The sequence below is a fragment of the Squalius cephalus genome, assembly GCF_949319135.1.
Source record: "Squalius cephalus genome assembly, chromosome: 15".
Lineage (NCBI taxonomy): Eukaryota > Metazoa > Chordata > Actinopteri > Cypriniformes > Leuciscidae > Squalius > Squalius cephalus.
The window spans coordinates 36,335,717-36,351,787 of record NC_137136.1 but is presented as its reverse complement, the minus strand read 5'-3'; positions in this window follow the sequence as shown (position 1 = coordinate 36,351,787).

Genomic DNA, 16,071 nt, shown 5'->3' with positions numbered 1-16,071 from the left:
CTATTAACAGGATTATATGCATGAAACCATTCAGAAAAATTTGGGCACAAATGGGTTATTCTTTGTTAATTTCAACATTTACTAATACTTTATTAAAATCTTGTTAACATCACTTAAAGGGTTAGTTCACCCCAAAATGAAAACTCTGTCAGTAATTACTCTCCCTCATGATGTTCAACCCCCGTAAAGCGACTTCACAATATAGAGAGTGACATTCCCTGTGTGAACGGGGCTTTTGGGGCCACGTGGGTCACTCAATCAGCAGACATGTAACGTGCGATTAGAGTGATTGACAGAAAACCTGACAAGTTACAAAACAATATGACCTTTTCAGCTCATCATGAACCTGAACTTGGGAGGCCCCTGAACTTCAGCCTAGGTTAGCCCGTGCATTAATGCGGCTTTGCCCGTAAGACTTTCGTTCATCTTCAGAACACAAATGAAGATATTTGTGAGTAAATCTGAGAGCTGTCTCACTCCTCCATAGGCTTCTCTGTAACTGAAACTTGCCAGCCCAGAAAGTGAGTAAAGACAATGTTTTTAAAATAGTCCAAGTGACTACAGTGGCTCAACCTTAAGTTTATCAAGCGACGACAATACTTTTTGTGCGCAAAAACAAACAATAAGGGGTGAGAGATGTTGTCTATGATGAAGTCAGCTTAGCTAACATCTCCTCGATGGTGTCCAGAGGACAATCCAGGATAGAGCTGGCCCTCTTTACCAGTTTATTAAGTCTCTTTCTCTCCCTCTCAGTGCTTCCAGCTCCCCAACACACTACCGCATACAAGAGCGCAGACGCCACCACAGTGTCATAGAGACTTCAGCAATGACCTGCACACACCACAGCACCTCCGTCTCCTCAACAAGTGAAGGCACTTTGGCCCTTCTTGTACAGAACCTCTGTATTGTTAGACCAGTCCAGTTTATTGTTGAGGTGAACACCCAGGAATCTGTATGTTGTCACCATCTCAATGTCCAAACCCTGGATTTTCACCGGAGTAATCTGGGGCGCCTTCCTACGAAAGTCTATCACCATCTCCTCTGTCTTGCTGGCATTAATGCAAAGGTGGTTTACCTCAGGTACGTTTTCACATATTCGTGCCGAAATAATTATAATTTTTTTATTTGTATTTTTTCAAAATTATTCAACAACTGCACCTTGGAATCTATTTCAAGCTTTGCGTTCTCGAAACAAACACTGTTGATCAGCCGGAGCTTCTAGTGACGCAGTACGAGTGAACCGTATCGATATAGGGAACAGAAGAGATCACTTTACAACATCAGGATTTATTCATTATTTAATTTCTGTCCTTTCCTCTTAATGACTTTTGACCATTTCAGTTATTAAATTAAAAGTGGTCCAAAGTGCAATAAAGTTATCAGTGCAGGAACAATATGTGACCAGTCACGGAAAGTAAGGACACATGTCGGTTCTGGGGCATTTTGAGTTATTCACATATTATGAAAGTGTAGTCTCCAACAGGCACGGCGCCAGGATTTTTTCTCTACTGGTGCTAATGGGGAGCTGGACCGATACGTGGGGGTGCTAAGAAAACAATTGATTTTCATTACTTAACCCCTTAACTGTCACCTGCCCGTATACGGGCAACCTAAATTTACTTCACTATATTACAATTAAATCCTAATTTAATCATGACAAACTATATATTGTTGGAAAGGTCTAAGACTCCTTAATAGATATTTCAGCACTGTTTTTTGTTACAATTTATGCAGGAACAGAAATAGATGAATTTATGACAAGAGCGCACCTCAAAAAATCTACATCATAACAGGCGTTTCTGGCGTTTGTCACAAAAAGTCAACGCACACACTTTTAATAATTGAAACTTTGGTTTTCATGCTAAAAGTTCATAATAAAACATTTAATCTAGTATTTGTCACTAAAAAAAAATATAAAATAATATTATCCTCTAAAAAGTATAATATACATATTATCCTCTAAAATATAATATTATCTTTTTTATTTCCTTTTTTATTACATCACATATTTTAGTAGTTATCATAAATTAGGTATCATTTGAAAGCTTATGATCTCAGAATTCATCCTGTGAAAACTGTTTTGAAATTGGACATTGTGTTACCATAGAAACGGTACTCTAAATTATTTTATCAGGCTCCTCCCCTTTTGGGCGTCGTCATGTTTCATAATTTATGATCAAAATATTTTCTAATCTTGACAAAACACATATTGTCAGAAAGGTCTGAGTCTCAAGGTTCCATATTTTGTGACAGAAGTGATATTTGGACAGAAATTTATTAATTTTTTATGGTAGAATGCATACAGTTAAATTCAATGGAATTCAATGGCACCCGGTGGCTATTTTTGGTAATACGCCTAAACAAAATCTCATGGGAACTTCAATTTTTGTGATATCAATTTCAAATTTGGAACACAACTTGGTTAGATATATGGCTTTGATTTTATAGTAATTTTTTTGTAAAACATATTTTGTAAAATATATATTTTATATAAAAGAAAAATATTAAATAAATTATATTTGATTTAATGTAAATTTAAACTTCCATAACTTTTTCATACTTTAATTTTTTGAAGTGATTTCACTTCAGTGATAATCTGCTATTTTTTCCCTTTAAAACAAGACCAAACTTGGGTCTATACTCCAAAGCATTCTTGAATTACAACCATTTAAGCTTGAATAGTGCATTTTAATGTCCATTCTCAAAAAGGGGGGTGACAGGTAAAGGGTTAAGTTACTCTATAATATAGAGGTTCTCGTTTTTTCAATAAAAGCAGCTATGATACACAGCACTTTAACTGGACTGTCATATCATTATAACTGTAGCCTATACACTATTGTAATAAAAAGTTGTAAATTCTTTGGGTTTACTGTAGTTGCATTCTTCAGCAACCGTTGAGTTGATTAACCTTCTAGCAAAGCGAAGCGATTCAGTTTAATGTTCGTTCTTCAGCTTCAGCGCGCGCCGCTCAAACAGCAATGATGTCATTTTGAAACAGTAAGCCATCAGCCTAATATTAAAGATGTTTACTATTACGGTAATATTAAAAATGTTTATTTTTTCCCCCAAAACATTGATGCGTTATTAAAGTTATTAAAATTAAAGTAATTTCCTTATTGTGCAGAGGCGATTCCATTTTATTTATCCATGGCACATGCATTTTTCTTTATTATGAAACCTTATTATAAAGTGTTACCATTTTTTAATAAAGAAAGTTAGCCATAGGAATGTAAAATTAATTTTATAACAAAGTTGCCAGAAATTCGACCAGGTATTAATGTTATGTTACTTACATTTGACTTATGTTCCGAACTTCCTACCGTTTCTGCTGTTGGTTTGAGGCAACGTGAAACCTTTGAGCTAGTCATTCCAGCTTCATGTCAGTGACGTTACTTCGCAGCGGTAGATTTTTACACTCACAGGACAGGGCACTGCACTTATTCACAATCACAAAAGTTCATTATTTGCTCGTGCTTTAAAGCTTTGCCGGGTAAACATTTCATTGGCGTTCTGTTCTGACATGATGCATTTTTTTCTGAGCGCGTACGCGCGCGCGCACTGTCAAACTATTTTTGTTGGGTCAGACCAGAGCCATAGAGAGAAAGAGTTGCGACACTCCCATAGACTTACATTGCTGCGCGTCGAGTTGTGCCAGAGTTAAATTGTTGAAATATCGACCTCTTTTGAATTGTCAACTGTCTATTTTGTATCAGAGGCCCTTTGTGATGCTTATACTGGTCTTCATTTGTATATGCACTGCGTAATTATTTATATTTTATGTTGGTTGTTTCAACCAATTTTCAAGCACTGCCTGCTAGCTAGTTAGCTAGCGCGACTTCGTCAGCTAAGAGTTCGGTAATGAATCGCTGCCACCTTTATAGCAACTTTTATTTAATTAAATGTTTTGGGATATAAGTTATAACTTTTCATTATGTTTTATTGTCTTGAGTGAAGCGGCTTGTGAGAACAATGCTGGACCTCTAGGATTGTTATAGCCATCACCAGTCCTGTCTGTTTCATGGATCACCTGCCCCTGGTTTTTGTTTTTCTTGTTCACACACACACACACAAGCACACATTTTTGTTGTCTGTCATTGTTTAATAAAAAATATTTTATTTGAAAACCTTCATTTGTATCAGCAATGCTTAAATTCGTTTTTAATCTGTTATAGTTTTAATAATGTGTATGGCTTAATATTAAAATAATATTCTTAGTCTTAACGTGATCATGTTTCACGTTGTGGTCCTGGGGGTGGCCACTTTCATCAGAAGAAGTGAGCTAGCTTCTAAGCGAATTCTGAACGGACCGCCACGGCAGACCTCTTTGCGTGATCACGAAGGTAGGCTAATGGCTGAATCAAAATTTATAAGCAAAATCACGGGAATCAATAGCCTAATACAGCCCAGTTGTGCTAAAATAAATATCATGAGACGTCCATCATCAGATTAATGATATGGAAAAGTTAAGTTAGAGTCGCTAAAGCCAGTGCTACTACCCATGCGAACATGAACACTAAGCTTTTCCCTCCAAAAATATAGCCTAAAACTTGTCTCCAAATGCAAAACTGACATTAACAAAATGCAATAACAGCTTAAAAAGTACTTGGGTGTGTGTTTTATTTTATATTTACTGTTCAATAATGCAATCGCTGCTGTCTGTCCCATAGAAGAGCATGACAGCCAGCGTATGTTTTGGAACTATTGGGGCTTACATGAACCACGTGACAGACATAGCGGCGACATCAAAGAGTGTCGCAACTCTTTCTCCCTATGGCTCTGGGTCAGACCATAGACTGTAAAAAAAGACATTTATTTCAGTGACTACTTCAATCTACTACTTTCAGTGAACCTGTCAATCACAGCTGTCAATCATGACGTTACACCACCGCATCACGTAACTAACTAAAAACCAACTTATTTTTGAAACAGACACGTGAACTTACATCAGCATGATAAAAACGACAGCAAATGAAAGAAACCACCTTTGGAAAAAGATATTTGAAGTGTAATTTAATTGTTTAGTTGGTCTCGCGTCCCGTTGAATAACATGGGGAGGCGGGGCTTATGACCTATACTAGGACCAGTCACTGGGGGGCGATCGAGACGTTTTGGCTTCACTTTTCAGGGCTTGTGCGGCACGCTTGGGTCAGACCCATCTCCTAGCCGAGACTGAGAGAGCTACATGGAATAAAATGCACCAAAAAAGCCACTTGGAAATTTAGCTGCTTTCATTAATACAAAATGCAATATTATAGTAGGCTAGATGCTGCACCGGATTTTTGCGTGTTGAGGTCAGATGTACTCCGGTACGAACTAAGAGCGCGGGTCTTTTGCCCCCTGGTTGCGTGGGCTTAACTGGGGCTACACAGATTTTTGACGGGGCTTTAGCACCCCCTAGCCCCGGTGTAGCGCCGTGCTTGGTCTCCAAGCTTTCCAACGATGTGTAACACAAGGAAATCTGATAATATTTGGAGAAGTTATGGCCATTTAAAGGTAGGCACTCAAAAACGCACAAAGGGGAGAAAACAGCGTTTGAAGATTCTCACCTTTCTCCTGCTGGGAGTGACAATAGGGCTCATTTACATCTCATTTAGATAAGCCATACCCCCCTGTAAAGCTGTAAGCACGGGGGGAGCAGAAAGGCCAGGAAAATGCAAGTACACCTGGCTGCAGCCTGCAGATCGGGGCGGGGCTGCACCTGGGGCGGGGCTGCACGTGCAGCCCCGCCCATAACGCTACTCATTGGATAGGGGCAAAGTGATGACGTCGATCGAGGCGGGGCCGCACCTGGTTCTCATTGGTTAGTGGCACAGTAATGACGTCGACGCCACGGTAAACAGGAAATGTGGTTGAAAACTCATGCGCCATATCGCGTTGACGATTTTATCCAGTTAAATACTTTTTAAAGAAATTTAGAAGTGATATTGATACTTCCTGCTCTTTTTGTGAAGCCTCTTCTGAAACTGTTGATCATTTGTTTTGGGAATGTCCTTTTGCTCGGTCTTTCTGGAATAATATTGATGCTCTGATTGTAAAAAAGTTTTTTTGTAATTTTTCTTTATCAGACACATTTTTTGGGGGTTTTATGTCAAAGACAAGAATCTAATTAATGCAAGTTTTTGTATAAACCTTCTTTTATATATTGGAAAGTTTTATATCCACAAATGTAAATATGTGAAAAGTAAACCCCACTTTAGCTTTTTCAAAGAAGAATTGAAGATGTATTTAAATACAATTTCAACTTCTGTTAACAAGAAAGCAATGAAAACATCTAGAATTTGTGCCATGTTTAATATTCTCCCTTAATGTTTGTTTTTTTGTGCCCTCTCCTTTTATTTTTTTCTTCTCTTCTCTTTTTCTTTTAAGACTATTGTTGAATAGATTTAAATGTATTTTATATTGCCTCTTTTAATGTATACTGAACCATAATTTCTCTTTTGTCTTGAAAGATTGTTTATATTTCTTGTTTGTATCGACTTGTTTTGTTTGTTAATATTGCAATAAAAAAAAACAAATATTGCGCTGACAGCGCAGGTGTCGTATTTGCGTTAAGTGGTGACTTCACGCGTCTTATAAACGCTTGCGCAAATTTGAAATAATACTTCAATAAAATGATAAAGTATTAAAACAATTATAAAGTAATAATGAAAGCAGCAAAAAGTAGTTGAGTATCCATAGTTTTAACTATGTCTGATCTAAGGTAAACTTATAAGGAATTACAGAGTAGGCTATATATTGTGCAATATCTGTGTAATATTTTACAAGTTTTTTACATTCTGTTGCACTTCACTGTGTAAATTACAAAATTACTGTAAACATTAATGACACCTTATATATTTCTTATTTTAATCATTCCTCTGTAATAGTTCTTGTTTATTTTTGTGAATTAGGTTATCATAAAACATTTATGCCAATATGCCAAGTTAAACTAACTACATACAGTACATTGTCAATCTCTGTCTGTATCCCATATTATGCATGCCAACTCAAAAAACCAAACTCAAACCAGTGATAACTTTTATTTCAAAACAAAAATAATTGTGTAAAAGAGATATGCACACATACAGATAATCACGTACATCAACCGTACACACACACACACACATACGTACAGACGCGTACGCACACACACACGTGCGCGTACACTCACACACGTACACTCACTCACACACATGTACACTCACACACATGTACACTCACACACACGTACATACACTCACACACGTATGTACACTCACACACACACGTACGTAAACTCACACACATACACACTCACTCACACTCACACACACACACACGTACACTCACACACACGTACGTTCACTCACACGTACGTACACTCACACACACGTACTTACACTCACAAGTACACTCATGTACGTACACTCACACACACACACACACACACACACACACACACACACGTATGTACGTGCATGAGTGTGCGTACGTACGCGTGTGTGTGTGTGTGTGTGTGTGTACGTACGCGTCTGTCTGTGTGTATACGTATGCCTGTGTGTACACGCGTGTGTGTGTGTCCATACGTACACGTGTGTGTATGTGTGTGTGTGTACGTATGCGTGTGTGTGTACGGTTGATGTACGTGATTATCTGTATATGTGCATATACACTCACACACGTACGTACACTCACACACACTCGTACGTACACTCACAAACACTCACACACGTACGTACACTCACACACGTACGTACACTCACACACACTCGTACGTACACTCACAAACACTCACACACGTACTTACACTCACACACGTACGTACACTCACACACGTATGTACGTACTTACACTCACACACGTACGTACACTCACACACAATCTACTCAGCCTGAAAAAAAAAAAAACAGTCAACCGAGCAACAGCCCTCAGCCTCCTTCTCAGAATAAAGTCCCCGCAGGACTCCCCTTCGGCCATCACCCACAGACCCAGGTGGGCAGTGCTTGTATACTTCAGTGCAGTGCAAGCACAGAGTCAGCGAGTAGGGCACCCGGAACTCTTGCTTATATTGTCTGGAAAATGCACTCCAGTTCACAACACCTATAAAATACAGAACAAACAATATGGAATCATTTTAAAGGCATTACCATAGTACAGAGTCATACAAGGAATTTATTTGTTATATTTTAAACATATTATAGGAAAATGTTAGACAAGATATGCTTGAGTGTTATTGGCTTTGTCTGTATAGTACCTAAGAGACTTACTTTGTTTATGAACAACAAACTAGTTAAAAAAGTTTGTCAACACAAACTTTAATTTGGCTTGAGAAACCTATCCTAAAAGTCTGAAATAGTTTTAAAAGCTTGAAGATTTTCATGACCTTATATTTTTATATATTAATAACAATAATATCAAAATATATTTTATCAATGTATTCATAGAAAAAAAAAAAATCCTACAATATATCTTTGTATATTACTAATACTATTAACTCTTAAATCCTATATTTCTTCTCCTGGTTCAGTTTTGCCACTGTATTTCTTTTTAAGGACCTCTGTTTTAACTTATGGCTTTAACACTATATCCTAATCGCACGCGCGCGCACACACACACACACACACACACACCTACGCTGTCCTAGTTATTTGTGTTATATGATGAGTAAAGTTAGCACTATACGATCTCATTTTTACACCAGTTAATATCACACTAAACGCCACTTCAGAATTAAAAATGGTCAAATAAAATGTAAATAAAATTAAAACAAAAAAAAGAGTAGCTTGCCTGTAATGTACTCACCATGCAGCGATGAACTTCGGAAATGAAAACATGTTAGAATGGGCTCTATGCACGCATCACTTCCGCATTGGCGTGAGGATGTTTGGACATTTCCGGTTAACGGAAGAAAACATTAAACACTGGCAGTCGACATTTACGATGGCAGAGACGAAGTTCACAAGGTGTTTGCTGGAGTTGCCGAAAGTGTCTGTTAACGATATCCGGAGGATCGTCCGGGCATCCAGTACGACACCACGTAGCAAATTAGATAAAGGCTTTAAATTTTACGTTTCTTCATTTCTTTGCAACTTTGAAGGTAATTTGCTAACGCTAGCTAGCCAGAGCTAGAAGTCTAGCTTTGGTGTTTTAAGTCATGACTCCGTCCTGCTTCAGGTTAATCATGCTTTAAATAAAGTTTAATTATATACCTCTCACTTCGTGTGTTTGTACTTTTATTAAAGTATCAGGTAAAAACAGGGCAACAAATGAGATATCTGTGAGAGCCCACTGCTACCGCTCAATGAAGAAGCTAAAGCCACCACACCAGCTGAAAGTAGGACTAGATTAAGAGACACGTTCAAAGTTCTGTTGAACTTGTTTAAGGTTCCGTTCAACAAAAGTTTTACTCGTTAACACATTTCAGCTTTTATTACAATTTCTAAGAGCCACCTTTATGGTTTTCACGAAAGCTGAACAGTGGTAGCCTAATACAGAACAGGGTAGCTGAGTGGGAATTGCCATGCTTTGTTGTTGGGTCTGTTAAACAAATTGGAGTTCGGTTTAAAATGTAAACAATAATGAGTTTATAATAATTACTACTTTTGCCTGACTTGATGACTGCAAAGACAGTAAAATATTCCACTCAGCTATTCTTCAAACTGCTGTTGTTCTACTCAAACCTGTCCTGTCATCTTTATTTCATTCTTTATAAACATAAGGCCCAACTTCCTTGCTTTTGTACTTGATGTTTCTACTCTTCAAGAGGAATTAGGAGCAAAACCTGAGCAACTCTTTGCAACACTGCATTTCGATCGTTGCTTTTACCTTACCTAAACACATACGCATGCCAGTTATGTATCCACCACCTCCAAAACTCCGAAGCTGCTGCCAGATTATGATGTTCCAAGGACACACGTTTCCTATTGTGTATCAACAACACTCAATAACAGTTTATGTGTTAATCACAAAATTTATTCCCTAACAATTTGACAACAGCTACTTGTGAAGTAGGCTATTCAACTAGCCCGCTTGCTTTGCAAGACTCCGTGGCTGAGCAGTGTGCACCCACCCACTTCCTTATTTGGGTTTTGGGTTGCCAGGTTTTAAGACAGAAAGTTTTAGGCTAAATTGAAAGTAAGTAAATGTGTAGGGTGTATTTCATACACAATCTGGCAACCTGGGAAATGTCAGACTAACAGAAAAAAATTATGGATCCGTGATTTTAAAATTAAGTTTGATGGTCATGCAAATTACGAGAGTTTTCTGTGCAGTATACACAAAAAAGTAAAAAAGTGCAGTGTACACCAATAAAAAGAAGAAAGAACTGGTTTTGCTCCTACTGCTGCTGCTGTAGACCCTCTTCTGTCAAAACGCATTAAATTATGCTTCTGTGTATTTCAGATGACATTACGTGATTCACAGCCAGTTATGCTTGTTAAAAGCTACTGTTCCTGTGTGGCTGGGTGTGGGATATGCAATCATTTGGTTGCCTTACTTTACCAGACTGCCCATTACTCTGAATGTGGCATGTCTGTCGTCCCTCCTGTACTTTCATGCACTGAAACCGAGCAGAAGTGGCATAAACCACGAACAATGGTTTGTATCATTTCAATACCAAACAGTTGTATCACATGCATACTAGCATCTCTCCTAATACCATTTCATAAATAAATAGGGAGTGAAGCAAGGACCTGTGGATGCCATGGTTGTAGTGAAGCCCAAACCAGATGCTACTTCGGCAAGCGGAATTAGGTGTGCAGAGTCCAATTAAATAGGCAGATTACAATGTGTTGCAAAATATATGTTACTGATAGATGTTAGATAATGGTGTATTTCCTAGTGAGTCTGTGTACTTTTCCTGCTGCGTAGTGACATCTTGGTTATCTCAAATGTCATGATCAGGCTGTACCGCTACGACGAAATACACAACGCAGTCGACTATTAGATAGTCTAAAGTCTATACAGTTACACATAGAATTCATAAGAATCCTACAATGGCCTGATATTGTTATTCCAGATCTACACTTTACAAGGGATACAGTGGTGAGCTACCAGACCCATCAACCCTCAACCCACTACCTGCCTATGCTGACATGGAACCAGACTCTCTTCCCCTTATCTGCAGAATGAACATTCGCCATCATGACGGATCAAGAAAAGCTGCACCTCAGTTCTCTGTCTGTGACTTTGACACAGTCACACCAGATTGAGGAAGCAACAAGATGCCAAAGTGCAACACCCGAGTGGCATTCCCTGAGGAAGGAGAGAGTGACTGCTTCACATTTCCGGGAGGTAAGCCATGTAAGAGGTACAAGCACAGCAGAAAAACTGGCAGAAAGAATTATCAGAGGGACAAGACAAACACCGCTAATGAAAAGGGGGCTAGAAATGGAAGCAGGTGCATTGAAGGACTATGCGGTTCTAAAAAATCTCAATCTGACCAAGTGTGGGCTAGTCGTGCACCCGGACGCACCTTGGCTGGGTGCATCGCCTGATGGACTGGTTTATGACCCACTTGAGTGACCATCATTTGGTCTGGTTGAAATGAAATGCCCAAATGTAGCCAGCTATATAGACTGCAAGTTCCTGAGATTTGACCATGGCCTACACAAATTGAAGGAGAGCCATTGTTATTATTGGCAAGTCCAGGGACAGTTACTCATCACAGGCGTAGAATGGTGTGATTTTGTTGTTTGTGCCCACGATGACATTTTCGTGCAGCGCATTTACCGAGACAGCACTGTGTTAGGCTCCCTGAAAGAGAGATGTGATTTGTTTTTCTTTAATACATACATGCCCAAATACCTCGCTATGAAAAGTAACTGAACAGACACATGAATTGTTGCATTGTACAATCATTTTAAAGTTTATTTTGTCAACTGTCTTATTTACAACATTGTAATATTAATCATCACATATACAAATTGTAACATCAAATTGTAAAATAAATTGTAATTGTAAATTAAATAAATGTAAAATAAGTAAAAATAAGTTTTGTACAATAAATCGTAAAATAAGTGATAAGATTAATAAGATTCGAAAACTCATTCCGCTACAAACGAGCTCAGTTCGCGATCGAGAGAGAGAGCATGAATGAACACGCCATCCCTTTAACGTTGTGCTGCCAACACTAGCCATTGGTTGCCCAGGCTTTAACCAAGGGCCCATTTTGATAGTTGACCAAAAGACATGCGACTGTGTAAAGTTGATTAATGCTGCCCGTCAATGAAAGAGGGATTTCTGTGCCGAATAGTTTATGTTCCTTAACCCTGCGAATGAGCCGCTCAACATGGACTCTCAGTCTGGCAATAGATTGTGTCTTCCTGACCTCTGGCTCAGAGAGTTGTGCTCTCTTACACAGAAAGGTAGGTATGTGGACTTTGCAGGGCACACAGTCTTCTACGAGGAAACCTTTGTCAACCATTATGGCCATAGATGGGTTTAAGAGAGGCACAATGCCAGACTGCTTCTGAATCTCTTTATCGCTGATGGCACCCTCATAGAGAGACGACACAAAGGTTACTGCGCCGTGAGGGGCCATCCCAATTAATCCTTTAAATGTACAGTGTGATTTATATTTGGAGAACACCTCACTCTGGAGGAGAAGAGAACTTGGTGTTTGGCAACTTATTTCGGTACAATCCAAAATAATTTGTGTATCAGAGTAACCCTGAAACACCTCTGGCATGTGAGATTTTACAGTCTCCTCATCCAGCCAAATACCCACAGCCCCAAGTACAGTATACAGGAAGTTAGCCCATGTATTTATGATGCGGCTTACAGTCGACTGGTGGATTTTGAATCTGTGGGCCAGATCCTTCTGCATCAGACCCAATGACAAGTAATTCATAAAGAGAAAAAATTCATCAATGGGTTGAAGAATCTGAAAAGAGAAAGAATTAGATGTAAGGATTTGATAAGATTATGCAATATATCTTGCTTTCTAAGAACAACTGTAAAATATATTCACCGTTGCACTGCCAGTGTGAGGGACCTCATCATTCTTCACTACACTTCGTGCTCTTGTCACCCGTACCATCTTGCAGGTGGCTGGTTCTATCTGCTTCCAAAAGGTCATCAGGTGGGCGTGACTTGCAAACCTGTGGGACATAGGTGTTACATTTCATTACATTACATTAAATTGCAAGCATGTTAGCATCCGTATTGACAGTTACTGTAAACATCCTGGAACATTTAGGCACTAAGGTCAAAAACTGGACCACACACATCAGTCCTTTTGCTTACTGCTCTTCTCAGTATTTTAAAATACAATGCACTAGTAGATAAATCTAGATAGTTTTAAATAGATACTTTTCTCATCACGAGGGAAATTCAAGGTTTCCAGTAGCTTATAACAGCACACATCACGCTTGCAACATTTAAACAGATAGGCTTAATAATACTAATAAATGTTGAAAGCTCTAAAACGTCTATATTAAACACAGGTGTAAACACAGGACATTTTAATTTACCTTGTGAAGAACCTTATGTCATCATCTGATCCAGAAAACCGCTCCAAGCAGAACTTGTTGCTGATAGATATCTCCTCTATTAGGTTTCGGAGTCTTGCTATCTCTTCATGAAGTTCTTCAATGTGGTTAAGAGACATATCCAGCGCAGCAGGTTCACTACTGTCGCAGTAGTCATGGTCAGGAGGAGGATGGTCCAATTCCACAGATGGATCGTGCGTGGTTTCTGTATTGGGACGCTCGGTCCTTTCCCAAACTCCGGGCCGTGGGGCTGGCAGACTGAAATTGTTCCACTGAAAAAGCACTGGAACAGCTCCCTTCTTTAGACGTCTGCGCCCAGCTGGAGTCGGAGGCTCTATCACGTCTTCACTTTGAAAGTGTCGGCTGCAGACTCGTGTGTTTGTTGTAAGAAACCTGTCTCGTCGGATGTTAATCACCCACCGTTTATGTAATTCGATGTCTTTGGGAAAAGTAAAAAAACTAACAGAAGAATTGCATGTTGCAGACACTGTGCATAGCGGAACACAGCAGTGGTGGCTAGAAGAGCTGTCTTCCCGCCTTTGAAAGGACAATTTCGTACATTTACATGTCATCGCGTTATCAGTAAAGACGAAGTACAAGTAAAAACATTAACATAAACAACACAACAACGACGAAAATTAACAGTTTGGGGTTTTTTGACGACAAGCATTTAATGGTAGCATAGGTAGCACTTCACTCGACAATAACCGGATGTTTACAACCATCCTGACATTAAACCGGAAATACGTCATGCTCGCCAGTGCATACCGCCTATCACGTCATGACTTCACGCCACTAACCAATGAGAAGAGATGTTGGCGGGAAGAGACGTGCAGCCCCGCCCCAGATGCGGCCCCGCCTCGATCGACGTCATCACTTGCCACTAACCAATGAGAAGCATTGTGGGCGGGGCTGCACGTGCAGCCCCGCCCCAGGTGCACCCCCGCCCAAATCTGCAGGCTGCAGCCAGGTGCTTCTCGGAAAATGTGCCATCAAAGAAAAAATAAAAAATAAAGTTTGCAGGTAATATATAAATAAATGTCTCTTAGCATCTACCGATAAAACTGTATAGGCAACTCTTGTGTACACTGAATAAAAAATAAGATAAACTCTAGACAATGTTCAAATCAAAAACAAGATGTGCTATGTGATATATATATATTAGTATGAGTAGGCTATTAGTAGGCTATAGCATTCATTTCGTTCGTTTTTTAAATAAGATACTAGCTGAAATGTGTTTTTTTAAATCAAGCGATCAAAGTGCTCGTTGCCGCGGCGATCAGTGGCGATGCAGTGTTTTCTCGTGTGGCTCGCGCACACACCCCATTGTCTACACTCGACGCGCGCTTCAATCCGTTCCCAGATAGCAAGGTGACATTGATTAAATGTTGAAATTCCATCAGAATCATCATTTTGGTTGAGGTTGAAAATTCAATGCTAAATAATATTGGATCAATGTTGAAAAATCAATGCTAAAATAATATTGGAACAATGTTGAAAATTCAATGTTAAAATAATATTGAATCAATGTTGATAATTCAATGTTTTTCAGTGTTGAAAAGACAAACGTTGAATCAATGTTGATTTTTGGTCAGCTTAAATTTCTCCACTGGTTGCCTAGAGACAATCCTAACATTGGTTGCCAACCAATCAGATCAAAGCGCTGCATAACGGTCAACAGATTTCAAGCGCGGCATAACAGATTTCAAGCGCGAAACAGACAGACAGACGAAGCATTCGGGCAACGACAAAGTGATTTTTAGAGGTAAGTTAATCTTAAATCTCTAATCTTTCATTTCTCAATTTTATTTATCTATATTGCTTACAACTTGTTTTCTTTTCCTGGGTGAGTCGGAATTAACTGCTATGTTAAATGTAGGCCTATTAGTAACATGAACACAAACCAACGGCCGAGATTTTCCCTAATAATATATTAAATTTCGATTTGTCTTTTACCAAACGCCGTGGGTAAATTTTTCATTTTCCTTCTAGGCCTGAAGTTAAAAAAGGTGCAAAGAAGCGGGAGTTCTTTGGGCACGCAAATGGAAGACGACGTGTACGATGGGTAATATATTTTTTGTATTCAAATAATAGCAAGTTATAATTAACTGCTATGTTAAATGTAGGCCTATTAGTAACATGAACACAAACCAACGGCCGAGATTTTCCCTAATAATATATTAAATTTCGATTTGTCTTTTACCAAACGCCGTGGGTAAATTTTTCATTTTCCTTCTAGGCCTGAAGTTAAAAAAGGTGCAAAGAAGCGGGAGTTCTTTGGGCACGCAAATGGAAGACGACGTGTACGATGGGTAATATATTTTTTGTATTCAAATAATAGCAAGCTATTTATTTTTTTATTAATTTATATCCGAGTTCTGATTTCTGTTCGGGTTCTTTTGTTTTATGGTTACTCAGCTATGTTGCTCTTGTTTTTGTTTTATTTTATAATGCATGTTATATATTTTTTTTATTTTATAATGCATGTTATATCTTGTTTTATTTTTTAATGCATGCTATATCGTTTAATGTTGTACTTCTGTAAAGCATTTTGGTCTGTTCTAAATGTGGTAAATAAAATTGAATTTGAAAAATTTATCAGAGTAATGTTTCATTCTTTCTT